Source organism: Eurosta solidaginis, chromosome 4, assembly GCF_040869045.1.
Source record: "Eurosta solidaginis isolate ZX-2024a chromosome 4, ASM4086904v1, whole genome shotgun sequence".
NCBI lineage: Eukaryota > Metazoa > Arthropoda > Insecta > Diptera > Tephritidae > Eurosta > Eurosta solidaginis.
Window position 1 is genome coordinate 14,432,744 of NC_090322.1, and position 15,048 is coordinate 14,447,791.

The window sequence follows — 15,048 nt, forward strand, 5'->3', positions numbered from 1 at the left end:
TTGCATATTTTAATCTTTTACGCATTGCATACTTCGTATGCAATTATGTGTTAAAGCTATGCTTGGTACGGCGGTTTTTCAAAGAAACTTTGGTTTTGTTGCTGTTTCCCGGGAGAAAAGGCTTTGAAGAGATTTACAAGGTATAATCGAGACAGCTGTTGCCTTGTCCGTCCTGATGTCACGTTGTTTAAATTTTTCCCAAATTATTAAAGAAAATATTTATTGTTTTTGAATTTTTGTATTTTTTTTAAAATAAATTTTTGGATATATTTTCAGCAAATACACACTCATATAATTATGCACCGCTTTTTCTCACACTTTCACACACTTGTCCATAAATCTATAACGCCTGGCCTCTACCTGCTCATGACCAGTAGAACTCTACCAAAACTTAGGGGTTGTCGTAAGATCAGCTTATTTACCCGCATTCGATCTTGGTACTATGAAGACGTCTTCTCGATATAATGGATCATCTCAGGGTAATTTCGATTTCTAAACTCGCCCATTTGGGGCCGCTTGTCTAATGTGATCTCTTGAAGCAGCCTATGTAGTAATAAAAAAGTAAAATATATTATATACGAGAACACGCTAATGGGACTTCAGAAAGTGATAGTTCGATAGGATTAGGAATACATGCCTACCTTTAGCTCAGGACTAAGTAGTGAAAATTCCCGGAGACAGATTCGTCTAGAGACTTTACTCCCAGCAATTCTCATGCTAGAACAAAAATTTAAAATCTTTGCAGGAGAATTTAAAGTTTACTCTTTACTGTGGCAAAAATTTAGGCTCCCTAAAATATCAAAGCAAAGTCAACAGTTTTACCTTATACGGATCTTTTCCACAGAGAGTGGTGCTAAGTACGATGGATCATACATCTCCATTCCCTCCTGATGGTTAATTAAAATACTCGTTCCTTGAAGCACTTATTGAGATTCAAAGTAGTCTGATTAAAGATACAAGATTTTGTACAAAAGCTATGACTGAGGAGAAAACGGCTGGAAAAAGAAAAACCAAATTTTCATTAAAAAAAAATATCAGACTCCTTTTCTGCTTTCTGATTTAAATAATTAAAACTCCCATCCAAAAACGGAGAGTTCGTTCACGATTCTCAGCACAAATTTACACACATCCACACATACACACTCATCTTAAGATCCCGCCAATGGTATAACAGATAATCATTCTACCGAAAAAGTGCATGAATGAAATTTTCGTACGTGGAGACTTTTCATACGAGCGGCCACCTGCAATTGGAGACTTTCAGGTGCAAAAAATACAATATAAAGGAACAACAAAAAATTTCCCTTCAATGAATAAGCGCAACAGAGCACACACCATGGCGGAACGATACAAGGTGGCAGCTTTTTTTATTTGATTCAATACATCAAATTCCGGCGCAGTACCATTTTGACAGTTGTCCATCGAATTTACAAAAACAAAGTACATTCAATTTTTATTTATGTTTGTATGTATGTCACGATGCTGCCACCTTGTATCGTTCCGCCATGGCACACACGCAACCTTTTCCAGTTTGACACACTGATGGCCGATTCAAAACAATGTGTTTCTGGCACGATACGAGTCACCAGCTGCTTTATTATGCCGAGTTAAACGGACAGTCGACAATTAGACGGCGGGCAATAAGACGCCAAAGTATGCGTGCTTCGGTTTGTGTACGAATCGGAAGAGTATGCCAGTTCGTTACAAATTGACTGGCTGGCTGTTTGAATGTATAGCTGTGTGTTTTAACAGGGAAATTTTTTGGAATTTTCCCTAGCATTTTGGCAAATGCCATTGAGCAAGAGCTCTCCAACTGACTGAATTGCTAAGACTAGTAGGCTTTCAGCCTCCGAGCGGACAGCAACACGAATTTCCTCCCTACGTAGGGATGCGCGCGTGCGGTGAACTTTTTTTTCTTAAGTGGTGTTTAAATATATATGTATTTGTGTGTGTGTAAATGTATACATATATACAAAGGTATAGGCACTTATATACTAAATAAATATGTATGTGATGTTAATGTGTAAAAAGGCGTTAAAAGGTTTATGGACAAGTGTGTGAAAGCGTGAGAAAAAGAGCGGTGGATAATTATATGAGTGTGTGTATTTTGCTGAAAAAATATACAAAAATTAATTTAAAAAAAAAATACAAAAATTCAAAAACAATAAATATTTTAAAGTGCAATAAATTGCAAGTGCACGAATAGCCAAGCAAATAAACAAACATTTTGCAAAAAAAAAAAATATTTAATTTTTGCTGAGTGAAAAATTTACGTGAATTAAATGGAGAGTTTGTAATTCTGACAAGGTTTTCTGAAAAAAAAGTTAATAAATAATAAAAAATGTTTATGTTAAAAAAATTAAAGCAAAAATTGCTAATAGTAATTTTAATACATAAACAAATGAAAATGCAAAAAAAATCTTAAGCACAAAATTTTTAACGCACTGAAATAAAAATTATGCAAGTGATAGTGGTTAATAAATTAGAAAGAAAAAAGATAAACAGATAATATTTACCTTAATGAAATTGAGAAAGTACCAAGTATTATCAAAGAATTTAAATGCAATTGAAAAATATGATAACTTACCATAACCCAGCAACCTGCTAAAGTGTTAAAGTGCTTCTAAAAAATTTCAGGTGGAACAAGTGCGAAGGATATAAAAAAGGTAGGCAATATTTTTTATAACTTTTTCTTTAACAAAATTTCTTTTTCTAATAATTAACTAAAACACATTTTAAAGTAAACGAAATAGAAATTGTTTTTGAAAAAAATTAAAGAAGAATTTTCAAAATTTATGCTTCAATAAATTTTATTACAATCTTTCCATGAAATTAATACAAATTTGGAAGAGTTCAGTTGAGATCTTATTTTAAGGGAATAAAATGACAAAAAAAAGTTTTTCTTTAAAATTTTCATGAAACAAAATTTCTATAATTTTTTTTTTCGTTTTATATGTATTTGGAAAAATTTTGTCACAATTTTTCAGAAAATTATTATACATTCGGACGTGTTAAGTTGCAAACTTGCTTTAAGGGAATAAAATTACAAAGCAAGTTTTTCAATAAAATTTTCACAAAAAAAATTCTGTATACATTTCTCTTTATTTCTGTCGAAATCTTTCACAAAATTGTAATAAATTTGGTAGTGTTAAGTTGAAAACATATTTTAAGGGATTAAAATTGCAAAGAAAGTTGTTCAATCAAATTTTCACAATCAAAAATTCTCTATAAATTTCTGATTATTTCTGTCAAAATGTTTCAGAAAATTATAATAAATTTTGAAGTGTTAAGTTGAAAACTTGTTTTAAGGGAATAAAATTGCAAAGAAAGTTTTTTCAATAAATTTTTATAGAAAAAAAATCAGTATACATTTGTTACATTTGTATTTACAATAGTTCTATCAAAATGTTTAAGCAAATTTAAGTAAATTTGGAAGCGTTAAGTTAGAAACATGTTGGAAAAAAATTGAAGTAGAAATATTTTTTAAAAACATTCAGCTTGTTTTGTTAAAAAAATTTTCTCAAAAATTCTTGAAGAGAATAAAATTTTGTTGTTTTTCTCTAATATCAGCAACAAAAAGAAAAATTGTGTAAAGCAATATGAACGTGGTCCGCTAGTCAAATACATGTAAATAATTTTGATATAATAGTGAACAGCGGAAGCATCGCTAATAACGCAGTGCTATGAAATCCAATGTCACTGATGAAGTTCTGTTGAACAAGCCTAAAAATATTCCCCACCGATCAACTCAAAAATTGTAATGTTCAGAAAATGCTGCCTCTTCCTAATGCGTTTTTTATTTTTTTTTACGAAATATTTTCTCGCTGATAAGTGAAAGTCTTCGGTAGGGATTGAATTGGGAAGTCCGGAAGTACTCATAACTTCAAAATTTGATATTCTCGAGTTCACTGCCTATTGATTTAGCTGTGAGATATAGTATATATATAAGACATTGTGTTTAAAAGGAATAGAGAAAAACTACGAGGTATGCAGCGTTGCATTCGAACGGCTGAGTGGATAAAGATATCTGCCATAATACCAGTAAGGAATGCAGTTGAACTCGCATTCAAAACTCAGCACCCGAAAAGCGAGCTAATGAAGAAGTAAAATTCAGAAACACGTCCTTGTAAGCATCGCCGTGTGAATATTTTCTAATTTTTCTAATTTTTTCTATAATATCAATAACAAGAAAAAACGAATAGAAAAAAAAAAATAAAAACAAGTAAGAACGGGAGACTTCATACCTTTCATGAATGGGGCTGAACAATAATCTTATCCCGTTCGTAATCTCCGAATAATCGGATGTATAATATAAGAAATATATAGTGAACAGATCTATATACCTAAACGATTTTTAAGATAAATATAAAATAAAAAACAGGTACGTACTTTGTGTGAGGATGCAATGCTTCACGTTTTTTGTGGTCTGCATGTAAAAACTATGACTACGAATCACGTATTTCAAAAATATATGACGTAAACGTAACTATTTGATGAAATTTGATGAATATTGAAGCTTCTAGCCGTAAAAAGGGGCTGTTAAAATGGGGCCGAAATCGCAAAAATATATATATATATATACACAGCCCTATTCTTGAATCCATCGTAGAAAATCTACGAATACAACCCTCCGCTACGAATACGAAGAATTTGCTATCACTGAACTCATGTGAAACCGAAAAAAGTGCTGCCAACATATAATGTCAAATTTTGGTTATTCGAAGTCAGCTGAGCGATTGTAAATAAAAAATTTCGATTTCAATTTTAGTTTAAAATTGCATTATATCATTTAAAAAAAATTTTAGTGCTTAAAATGGATTCTATATCATTTGCAGCTTTGTTAGAAGAAAATGAGCAAGAAAGGCGTGATTTAAAAATTGCGAGGAGTCTTGAAATTAGAAGAGGCTATGTATGTGAAAGGATCCGTGTTTTAATGAACTTATAAAGGTTTTAAAAAATTGTGTTTTATAAAAACTTTCCGCGTAAACAAGGCTGCGTTTACCTACGTGCTCGGTGTTATAAATGAAGGAAGTACACCGTTCGGTGGGTCATGTTCAATGAGTCCTATAATTCGCTTAGCATCGGTAAAACTTTTTTTTTTGCGGAAGGTAGCTATCAGCACGGAGCTGGAAAAGATTTTGACTTTCCGATGTGTCAGACCACATTTTCCAAAGTTTTGAAAGATGCCTTACTAATTTTCCAAACGCGGCTATGTCCACAATTGATATACTTAGATATGACCAACGAAGAGAAACGTAGCGTAAAAAGGGAGTTCTACGAAAAATATAGGTTTCAGGGTGTAATCATGTTTTATAGTTTTTGCAATAATTGTCATTATTATAAGACCCTTAAAAATTAAAATAAATATTTTAGTAATTTAATTTTAATTTAATTCTTTTAAGCCTTCTTCCAAATCTGTGAAGCTAAGTTGCCGATATGCATACGTATTACAAAAGCATTACTTTTTTCAAGATAGTTGCATCTTTTGTTGGTGGCGCAATACTATTTCCAATGTTTTCCCAAAATTTGTTAACCTCCTCCGTTGGGCACTTTGTAAAGCCTAGCGCCATTTCAGGGTGCTGCTGCAATAGGTCAAGTAAGCAGGAACATTGTTGGCGAGTTGTGACAATTTTTGACCTATTATAACAATAGATTGTAACTAAATTAGTATACATATCACTTTTAATAATATACTTATATTTTATTTGTTTAATATCCCTTTTTATTCTGAATTTTTAATGATTTTACTTTTTCCCGCAAACTGATACGCGTCGTAGAAAATTTGTACGAAACTCTACGATTTCACAGTTTGAGTGTGTTCAGTGAAGGCTTTCTACGAATTTCGAAATTACGATGGATTCAGTAAACGTACTTTCGTAGAATTTACGAAAATCGAGTATACGATGGATTCAAGAATAGGGCTGACTATATATATACTATATATACCATCATATATATATTATATATATCACCGATCTCTATGATTTTTTGACACAACAATATATACTATATACGTAAGCAATCGGTGAAATTTGAAGCTTATAGCTGTTAGAATGGGGTAGAAATTGCGAAAAGTTTCTTATCTGAACAATCGGTTGTATGAGATATATACTATATATAAAACCGATCGCTATGATTTTTTCGGACAACAATATATGCTTTATACGTAAGCATTCGGTGAAATTTGATCCTTCTAGCTGTTAAAATGGGGCTAAAATTGCGAATATATATATATACTATATATTATACTATACATACCACCATATATATACTATATATACCACCGATCTTTATGATTTTTTCAGACAACAATGTATGCTATATGCGTAAGCATTCGTTGAAATTTGAAGCTTCTAGCTCTTAAAATAGGGCAGTAATTACGAAAAGTTTTTTATCTGAACAATCGGTTGTGGGGGATATATACTATATATACGACCGATCTCATCAATTTTTTCAGGCAACAATATGTACAATATACGAAATTATATGGTGAAGTTTGAAGCTTCAATCTGTTAAATTGAGTAAGGTATGACAAAAATCCTCTTTTTTCTGAAAAATCGGTTGTATGCAGGATATATGATATAGTGGTCCGAGCCGGCCGGTTCCGACAAATGTCCAATCGGACACCCAAATACACCCGCTCACCAAATTTTATCAAGATATCTCAAAAATTGAGGGACTAGTTTGCATACAAACAGACAGACGGACATGGCTAAATCAACTCAGCTCTTCATCCTGATTATTTCGGTATACTTAATTGTGGGTCTATCTATTTTCCTTTAAGGACTTACAATTTTGGGTTTCGTGACGAAATTAATATACCATTTCATTTTCATGAAAGGTATAAAAAAAAAGAAAAATTGGAAAAAAATTGTTTGGTGCGGAACTGGAAATAGTTTTTGGTAGACAACATTTAACATTATTCCTGACGAACACGCAATTCCTCTACTTAGAATAGCGAAGTACAAAATATATTTTTTGTATTCTTTTTATATTAAAAAATTTAGGTTTGGATGTGCAAAAAAATACATATCGATATTTTTTCATGAAATTATGATAAGTTTGGAAGCGCAAAAATAAAATCAAATAAAAAGTTTATATAAAGAAAATTAAAAAAAAAAATTTGATAAAGAAATTCAAAATCGTTTTTCGAGAATTCTCGACAGAGAAATGAATTGAAGAAGAATATTGAAAGCATTAAATGGAGTTCTTTTTTAGTTTTTGAAGTTGGTACTTCCAAACCAATCCAAGGAATTATGTTAAAATTCAAAAATTTTTAAACCATTTTGCTAGTAATAAACAGCTTTTTTATAAAAAATTTGAAAACAACTTGAATTTGCTGTTTTTCGAAAATGAAAAAAAAGTCAAAGAAACAAGAAAAAGTTGAAAGGAAATAATCCAGGCACGAAATTTTATTTTTACAGAAAATTTTGAAACACACTCATATTAGCTTCACTTGAATATTTGTATGTGTTTATACCAAAAAAAAAAAAAAATAATTACGTATACACACCGGTGTTGCAAATATATTTGCGTGTAATGTAAGATAAACAATTAAAAGAAATGTAATGCGCGATAGCCTTCGAAGAAATTTTAGGCCGATTTTCTCTTCTGACTTGCGTCGTGCTCCTTTTAATTCTTCGGGAGCACATGTTTTATACTGCCTCCGAACGGCTTTTTAAGTGCAGTTCATTCTTATAAAAATTCATAAAAAAAATTACAATTCTATGTTAAAAGCAGGGCTATTCAAAATTTTTTATATTGAAGTGCAAATCACAATGCACATAATTTTATGTACACTGAATTAAAAAAAAATTTATTTTAAAAGTTTAAAGAATTTTGATGGTCCCCTTAATAAATAAATTTTGAATTAAAATTTTTCTCAGTGCTACAATATTTTTGAAAAATTTGTGTTGTCAATTTGTTAGTGTAAATTTGAATATCATACTGAAGTGCCTTGGCTTCATATGGACGTGTTTTTCACTTTGCACTTTCATATGAAATTCAGGCACTTTCATGTGAACCGAATTTATATGTGAGGGGATATGGGAGTGCTATGAAATTTGTTTTTTTATATTCAAAGTGTGAATTTGTAACTATGCCTATTATTCAGTGCAAAACAAAAGTGCTATAGCTGTATAGGGGTTGAGCAGCTCTGATTAAAGGCTTAGTGCCTTCTGTTTAAAACTTTTGATCTTGAAGATAAAACTTGAATATTTATACAAATTTTAAAACAGAAAGTTTTTTTTTTTTTCAAATCAAGGAAGCCTTTGTTCCAAAACTGCCGGCCTAAGTCAATTAAAACAAAAACTGTATAAAACATTTGACCCAAAACCGTACTACACACAAAAAAATAAAGTGCAGTGTTAACAATTTTCGAAGTAATATCAAAACTAATTTAACGTACTTTCAAATTTAGCACCAAAATAGTGCAATGTGAAAAAGTTTTTGTACAGTATTACACTATTCGGAGTGACACAAACACTAGTTTTCGAGTCAAAGCTGTTGCCGTTGTATTAAGTAATGGCAGATGTGAGCAGCAAGCCGCAGTGATGTGGTGGCAGCGTAACCCGGCTTTCACACCGAGCGTACTGGATTCAAGTCCCAGCAACATGCAACTTTTTTTATTATTATTATAATTTCAATTCTCTTTTAGAATATATTTTTCGACACTTTTGGTGGATGAAATTCACGTTATTTTGGTTTTAATATAGAACAATACCACAAAAATCGGCTTTGACAATAAAATTTTGCTGTGTGAATACTTTTTAGATCAATGAGTAAAATAGATGGAAAAAATAATTCCAGGAGATAGAGGCTTCAAGCTTGTTACGTTGAAGTAGAACCGTAGATAAAGCAAGAATGGGTTGAGAATTCCACTTTAAATTTTATCAGATATTGTTAGTTTCGTTGAAATTTCCCCAGACTCACCGTAACTATTTGGTAAAGTTCTTGTTTGTCCTTAATAAAGGACGATAACTCTAAAAATTCGTACAATTCTCCGATATCAATCATGAAATGCTCCATATTTTACTCAATTTAGTAGCACTACTCTTGAGAGGGACGGGACGTACATGTATTATGGCGACTCCGAATGGCAGACGCAAGGCAGCTGAATTTTCACTGAGAAGCCTGTCATGGCAGACAATTTTTTACATTGAAGTGTAAAACACAATACATATACAAAATTATATATACACTGAAACTTTTTTAAAAAATATTTTAAATATTAAAAGAATGTTGATGGTCCACTTAATGAATAAATTTTGAATTTAATTATTTCTCAGTGCTACAATATTTTTGAAAAAATTTTTGTTGTCAATTTGATAGTGTAAATTTGAATATCATACCGAAGTCCTTCATATGAAAGTGTTTTTTCTTTGCACTTTCATATGAAATTCAGGCACTTTCATATGAATCGAATTTATATGTGAGGGCATATGGGAGTGCTATGAAAATTTATTTTTATTTGCAAAGTGTGAATTTGCATTTATGCCTATTCTTCAGTGCAAAACAAAAACATAAGTGCTATAAGTGTATAGAGGTTTAGCAGCTGTACTCAAAATACACACGACAGTTCTGTCATAGAGCAGGTTTTTTTCGTCTAGTAAAACACCACTGGGCATGCACATTCGCAAATACATATCCTCAAATATGCTTATATATGTATGTCCATAGAACCCTTTTCAAACCAATTACATTTTATGCCAGCAGCTGATATTAAATAACATTCATTTCCGCAGCTGAGAATCTCAAGTGTGTGACGCGCCCTCATTTGCCTTTAGACACTCTAATTACAGTGAAATTGCTATGAGTGAAGAAAGGAATAGCAAAGTACATACGCAGAAGTGAAATAAGCTTGAAAAGCAGTCGGACTTTATTAAGGTCGTGAACCTAGAATGGAAAAAAAGCAAGATGTGAAACTTGAGATAGAAAAATGGTGATAAAATGCAAGGAATTAAAGCAGCATTGAAATTTAAATGAAATTTAGTGAACACAGATGTGCTGGAAATTGCTTAACGATATATGAACATGAAAGAACGCTGTTAAAATATTAGAAAAAAAATTATAAAACGTTGTTATTAGAAAAGTTGCTAGGACTACGTTTATGAAAAGAGTTCACGAGTCAGTGAACAATTTTTTTCTTAAACAGCATTACTCAATCTTGAGATATTAATTTAAATTTTTAGTATTATTTCAAGCATTACTCGATTTTATTTTTTTGCTATTTTTTCGTGAATATGTAGAATATGTAGTCACCTTGCTGATTTTTTAAAATATTGTGACGAATATTAGCAACGCTAAGGGATACTATCATCTCTAAGCCAATACTAAGCAGTGATTTATATGCACATCAAAAAATAAATCATTATGTCTATACAAGCAGCGGAGAGCTCAAACACCTGCATATATCTGAGATACTCCCAAAAGTAGGCAATCATCGGTGGAAGTATCACTCACATATACACGCGCATATGAGAAGCTATAACGTGTATCTGTAGTTATGTTATAGCTGGTAAACAAGTAGCAAATTCTAGAAATAGAAACGCCTAGAAATATGTCAACGAGGAAACCAAAAAGTATAAAAGCAGCACCAGCTGAGGCACGACGAATCAGTTTGATTTAAGCACGCTATCTGTTGACCAATAGAAGTGTTATTGTGAAGTACTTTAATAAAGGCCATTTTGCATTATTGAATAGTGAAGTTATTTATTCAACAGTTTAGTGATTCGACCGTTAGTAGAAGGTTGCAAATAAACGGAATTGCACTAAATTCGTTACAATATTAAGGTCCCAGTGTTACTTATCGTTAAAGTTGCTCCGTAGATTATCTTTTTGTAAATAGCTTATGCGTACCTCAAATATATGTGCGAAATCGGAGTCCAAAGAAAAGTGTTTTAAAAAATATCAATCTTAGTGCCACCTATCGGCAATATTTTTTATATGAATACGCATTAAAGCGAGCATATGCTCAGATTCGAGTTTCTAAATTGCTGTGCTTGTTTTTTCTACACAAACAAAATACCCACATTTTACTCAGAAACTCGAGTCTAAGCTAGTGATAAAACTTATAAAAAAAGTATCCATATCAGTACTCATTAAAAATCCTCGGATGAAAGTATCGATGCTGGTACTCAAACTTCATATAAAATATCGAGTATACTCGATCCAAGTGGTACTTTGGAATTTGTACCAAAAGTGAAGACACTTTTTTTTTAATATATGTTCACCTAAGCTTGGTAATTGCGCTTATGATTGTCACGTAACTTGAACCGGGGTTTTGGTTTCTAGAGTCAGCACACTACACTCTACACCATGTACATCTTGGTCTCATTGAGTCTTAAGTAAAATTTGGAAATAAAGGATACCCTTATATACATACATATGCATATATATATATATATATATATGCAACAGATTTTTTAAGGAATACATTCCATATTGCATAATTATTGCTTTGATTGCAGCCCCAGCAGATTGCAATACTTTTTTGTTAGTCCAGAATAATGAATACAATATTGTAGTCATTATTCTCTTTTGCATTCCGAACTAATTCATTGGACTTCAATACCCGCAGGAATGCATTCCGCAATCCTTTGTATTCCTTTTGCTTGTCACTATTTACTTGCGGTATGGCTTTGAATTTTGTTATTCCATAAGAGGAATGCTTTAAATTGCTATTATTCCACATGAGGATTGCAAAAAAGAATAATTAGTGTGGACTAACAAAAAGCAATAATAAATAAAAAAATGTATACATTATTACCAAAAGACGAATAAAGGCTGCATCCCAAAGTGTTAGTCCAAGAATGGGAATGCATGGATTGCATTCCGAGGTCATTGCATTCCTTACAACTCTATATCAAAAATTGTTTCTAAAAATGAGAAAAATAGTATTTAAATAAGGAAAAATGGTAGATTATATTTCGCCATAGAAATCCTTCCTTGAAAATCAAAACTATTTTTTCCTTGGTTATAGAAATAATCTTCTTTAAAATGGAAAAAATTGTAAACAAAATTTTATTTATTAAATTGTGTAACTATCCCGGCCGTGGATTTCTGCACCTTTTTCAGTCTTAGTTTAGCAGATGAACTCGGGAAAGTTACAATCGAAGTTCAGAATTTTCAATTTAAGTTTAGAAAATTGCAATTGAAGTTCAGAAATTTCAATTGAAATTCAGAAAAATACAAGTTAGGTTCAGAAAATTACGATGGACGTTTAGAAAATTACAAGTGAAACTCAAAAAATTATAATTTAAAATCTACTGAACATTCTAAACTTGTAATTTTCTGAGCTTCAATTGAACTTTATGAACTAAAACTGAAAAAGGTGTAGTCGAGATCCTCAAATTCACAGTCAAGTAAACTCATACATGTAAATATTGTGTGAAATATTTAATCAAATATTCTTGATTGAAAAAGTTTTAGAAAAAATTTCCTTCAAATGAATGAAATGTTTTATACAAAAATAAGAAATTCTAACTAATTAAACTCAAATTCTGCTCAATTCAAAGACAATGTTTTAGGATATGTTTTCGTCATTTTGGTAAGTGTTTTTTTCTGAATATATGGGCAAATCCCAAAAACTTTTATTTTTTGGATACTCGGGCTTTACACACGGGCAAAACACTTAAGGCCAGAAAAAAGTACAAGGACATTAAGTTTGACCTTTTGGCTCTCCGATCTGATGATTTTAAAAATCAAGAAAGTTGATAGTAAGTTTTTGCAGAACACCGAAACGTAAAAAAACGTAGACTTTTACACTTTTTCAAGCGATACCCTTGATTTTTTTTTGAAAAAATATATAATTTAATAAAATTTTGAGGCATCGCTGAAACGCTATGGAATTTAAACTCAATGTTGTTTTTGAGACGGAGATTCTAAAAGTATGACCAAAATTAATGTGCCCCTCCAATACTCAAAACTATCATCAATCAAAGTAGCGATACTTTTTTTTTGTCATTTTCAATATTGACAGTTTTTTTGCTTATAGCTTTTTGAGGCAACAGTGTATTGAAATTTAGATTATACACGATAATAGCCTATCAGGGACTAAAAATACTTGGGGCTTCAAATTCGATGTGCCCCTTTCAGTTTTGAAGGTAGAGGCAGAAAAGTGGAAGCACTTGGTTGCGTACGTTTTTTTCAGGAGCATGTTTTTTGTGGGCACAGCTACAATTTTACTTTCATCACTTCATACCCGTTTGTTAATTTTTTCTCTACACCACAGTGGTATACCATCAATTGCCTCATCTTGGAATATTCACGCAAGGACAGTTATTGATGTTTGTACATGGGGCAAATATACGAAATTTCCGACAAAAATTGGCAATCGTGAAAAAATGTAGAAAAAATGTTTAATTTTTTTAAACCAGGTTTTATTTAAAAGTAAATGAAAAGAAACACAAATTTGGTACAAAAATTTAACAAAAAAAATTTTTTTTCTATACTTTTTGACGATTGCCAATTTCTGGCGAAAATTTGGTATATTTGCCCCATGTACAAACATCAATAGCTTTCCTTGCGTGAATATTCCAAGATGAGACAATTAATGGGATACCACTGTGGTGTAGAGAAAAAATTAACAAACGGGTATGAAATATTTGTCGGTTACCCGGTTTCATATTTATGCCGATATCTCTAAAACCGGGTTTAGTGTATCAACAAAATTTTACCTAAATATAACCCACATAGCTATGTACATCCTGATAAAATTCAACACAATCGGTTAAGAAGTGTTTAAATAAGTAAACAACTTTAAGATTTTCTGGGTTTATATTTTTATCAATATCTCCAAACGCGGATCCCGGGTGTTAAAACTTTTTTACCTAAACATACTTCGTTCATATATCTATATGTTTTTAAAGTTTCAAAAGAATCGGTAGAAAGGTGTTAAAATAAATGTGTTGCAAAGTTTGCAGTAAAAAATATTTGGCGGTTATTCGGTTTCATATTTTAACCGATATGTACAAAACCGGGTCTCGTGTATCAAAAAAATGTTACATTCTAACAGCTGCATGTATCTCCGTATTTTGTTAAAATTTCGATATAATCGGTACAGAAGTGTTGAAAAAAATTTAACATTGCGACCTCAATTTATATATATTTTGCTCGATCTTTTGACTATATCTTTTTGCGGCATTATGTAAGACGAGTAACGGCGATGCACTATAGCTCCAATTTACCCCTCAATGTTCCTAACAAAAAGATATTTGCGTGATACCATATTTCAAAAAAAAATGTTTTTCTCCAAAAAAACTAAAGTTTGGCGGATTTCCCCATATATGCAAATATAAATAAAACAACCATGCCATTTTCGTGTTCCAATGTATTTCAATACGCATGGATTTTACTATAATTCGATGAACTTTGTTTACTTTTGCATTTTCAATAAATAAAACTGACTTTCGGCATTGCTAAGAAATCAACACAAAAAGTAGACAACACAAGTTTGGCTTCATATGTATGTATATAGCACCTATCATTGCGAGTTCATGATCTTTAAATACAAGTATATGAGTGTGCGTGTGTAGATATTATTTCGTGGTTGAGTTTATAGTAAAACAGTGCCATTATTTGTAATTACATGTATTTGACTATATTTACACGTATATATGAATGTGTATACCACTGACTTTTGTTTAGTTATTCACCATATAGACTAGGGAAATTTTTTGAATTTATTTATACAAAATACTATTGGAATTTATATGCAGTCGGTGAGCGAATCCAAAGGAATATAAAATAGCGAACTAGACTGACTGATATTGCGGGAGGTACCTGGAACCCGAGGTTGGGTTGGAGTGGCAGATCATAAGAGAGCCTTCTTTGACGTCCAAACGAATAAAGACATTTAAGTATAAGTATATTATATGGGATTGCCCCCACTTTCACTTTGGGACTTTGCTATTGTAACTGCTTTCAGTAAATTTTTCGGCGAGAGCAAACCATATTTATTTTCTTCTTAGTCCTTGTACTTTTTCCATATGAACTTGGTTTTTGTAAAGCATCTGACGCGTATTCCATAACTAACTCAAGGCAAAGCTT

At 31.6% G+C, this 15,048-nt stretch overlaps 1 long non-coding RNA gene across 1 annotated transcript in view; it reads left to right on the plus strand.

Annotated features, from left to right (window-relative positions):
- The first annotated feature begins 1,567 nt into the window (after positions 1-1,567).
- Positions 1,568-15,048, plus strand: part of LOC137249114 (uncharacterized) — a 154,862-nt gene continuing 141,381 nt past the window's right edge. Inside the window, exon 1 of the long non-coding RNA XR_010952251.1 lies at positions 1,568-2,666. This is a non-coding gene — a long non-coding RNA (uncharacterized lncRNA). The remainder of the gene's footprint in view (positions 2,667-15,048) is intronic.